The 2,503-nt window shown below is 25.7% G+C and overlaps 1 long non-coding RNA gene across 1 annotated transcript in view; it reads right to left on the bottom strand.

Moving 5' to 3' along the window:
- The window catches only part of LOC124420672, an 11,267-nt gene extending 9,878 nt beyond the window's left edge, over positions 1 to 1,389 (bottom strand). The window contains exon 1 of the long non-coding RNA XR_006941290.1: positions 449 to 1,389. This is a non-coding gene — a long non-coding RNA (uncharacterized LOC124420672). The remainder of the gene's footprint in view (positions 1 to 448) is intronic.
- Positions 1,390 to 2,503: the final 1,114 nt, after the last annotated feature.

Genomic DNA, 2,503 nt, shown 5'->3' with positions numbered 1-2,503 from the left:
TCAGTTCTAGTTCAGTTCTAGTTCAGTTCTAGTTCAGTTCTAGTTCAGTTCTAGTTCAGTTCTAGTTCAGTTCTAGTTCAGTTCTAGTTCAGTTGTAGTTCAGTTCGACAGATTCTTAAAAATTCCATTACAATATAACACTATTTACAAAAATTGGCAACCCTTAATAACAACTAGAAAAGGGATTAAGAAAAGAAAAATCAAAACAAACCCAATAAAAAGACCTGAAAGATAGTAATGCAAATTATAAATATGAATGAAATTTTAAAAAAGAAGGAAATGAAAATGAACATGAAAACAGAATAGAAGAAAAGGATCAAAATATAACTAGATAAAATTGTTATACTTTTTTTCGTAAAAATGAAAGATAACAATTGAATATACATATATAATAATAAATTATCTAAAGGATAAAAGTTAAAGGAAAAATAAAAATTATGAAACTTACATCGTTACGTTGATTTTGATGTGTGATGGTTTTTCCAAGAGAATTCATGGTTTTCGTTTGAATTTTACATGACATTTAAAACAAAATCAAAAGAAACTTTTATTTTAATTTGCATTTAAATGTTAGAAAGAGAACCCAAATAAAAATGAGCTAATAAATCAAAAATTAAAATAAAGCAAAAACGAATAATCAATGATAGCCAACATGAAATAATGACTTTTTTCGTTTTTTTTTCTGGCAAATTTTCTTTTAGATTTATTACATTAGTAGTTTTTCTTTTTAATTTTTTCCCAACTTCTAATATTGCACTCAATTAAGATTTTTTTACTCTTTCGTTAATTGAACTTTTTCTTCTAAATTGAAAACCACAATTCAATTAATAATGTGTTGCTCTGCTTTAATTTTATTATCTGTTATGTTATTAATTTATTTTAATTTTATGATAATAATAACTTTTCCACAATGACCCGACACAATTTTTCTTTAATTTTTTTCTTTATTTTGTTGGTTTTTATAAATGCGTAGTTAAAGTTCTGTTGCAATTTATTCGCGAAACATTTGTAGTTGTTGTTGGTTCTTTTCGTTTCCACACAAAAGAATTTCTTTTCTGCTCACTTCTTTTTTTTCTTCTTGCTTTTAGTTTCACACTTTTTATATTATTTGTTAATTTATATGTTTAAATTTTCTCCTTTTTTTCTACTCAATTATTAAATTGTTTACAAATCTACGCGTTATTTTCATTCAACCACACTTTGACTGCACTTGTATAAAACTGATTCGAAATACAACAAAAACAATGTATTTTAAATACAAAACACAAAAAATCTTCTTTTGTTGTTGTTGTTATTAAATCAAGACGAAAAATACAATTGGGAATTTTGTTTTTGTGTTTCATTTGTTTTGATTTTTTTATTTGTTATAATGCGTTGCCAGACTTAAGATTTGCTGAAATACACTTAAAAAATAAGAGTGAAATTGGAAAAATATAATGTAATATATGTTTAAGAAGACAAAACTTTTCTTTAGTAAAAACTGTTATACGAAATCTGATATACACAAACTTTTGTAATTAAAAAACTGTGGTATTGAATGAGTATATAGAAGAATTCATAATAGAAAACTTGTATATAGTAGTATTCAGCAGTTAAAACTATTTTAAAAAATATTTGAGCAAGAGAAACTGTAATAAAATAGATTTTCTATAAAATATTGTTATACAGAAAGTAACATATACGATTAACATATATTAATCGTAAACAGTAAGCTTTCTAAAGAAAAACAATTTTATGGAAGAATCATTTTATAGGATTCTGTTATACTGAAACTATTATAGCAAGGACTTTAATACAAAGTTGTTAGAGTTAATAATATTAAAATAATATTAATTAAAAAAGATTTAATTCTTTTTTGAAGTTTCTTTAGTCCTGGTTCAAACTAGGAAACTTTTGATTTTTGTATGTGAGAGAAAGAGAAAGAAATATCAACCATCTCTTAGGGTTCTATATTTGAAACGAAAAGTTTACTTTTCGACTTTTTGTATAGAGTTAAAAGTCGACTTTTCGACTTTTTTCATTTAATGAAAAGTCGATTTTTCGACTATTTGACTTTTCGACTATTCGACCTTTTTCGACTTTTTCCGACTTATTCCCACTTTTCGACTTTTTCCGACTTTACGACTTTTTTCAACTTTTTCCAACTTTTCGACTTTTTTCGACTTATTCCGACTTTTTGACTTTTTCCGACTTTTTCCGACTTTTTCGACTTTTTACGACTTTTCGACTTTTATTAACAAAGTCAACTTTTTTCACAAAAGTCAAGTTATCGACTTTTTTGGAACAAAATAGTTGACTTCGTCTTTTCGACTTTTTTCGAAAAAAGTCGATTGTTCGATTATTCGAAAGTCGATTTATAGAACCCTACCATCTCTTTCTCTCACACACAAAATCAAAAGTTTCCCAGTATGAACCAGGTCTTAATGTCCACACATAGAAATTAATGTTTCAGAAACTACGTATTAATTGCATTGATTTGTTGTTGTTGTACGAATGAGAATAA

Source organism: Lucilia cuprina, chromosome 6 (genome assembly GCF_022045245.1).
Source record: "Lucilia cuprina isolate Lc7/37 chromosome 6, ASM2204524v1, whole genome shotgun sequence".
Classification (NCBI taxonomy): domain Eukaryota; kingdom Metazoa; phylum Arthropoda; class Insecta; order Diptera; family Calliphoridae; genus Lucilia; species Lucilia cuprina.
This window is presented reverse-complemented; position numbering and strand designations above follow the sequence as displayed.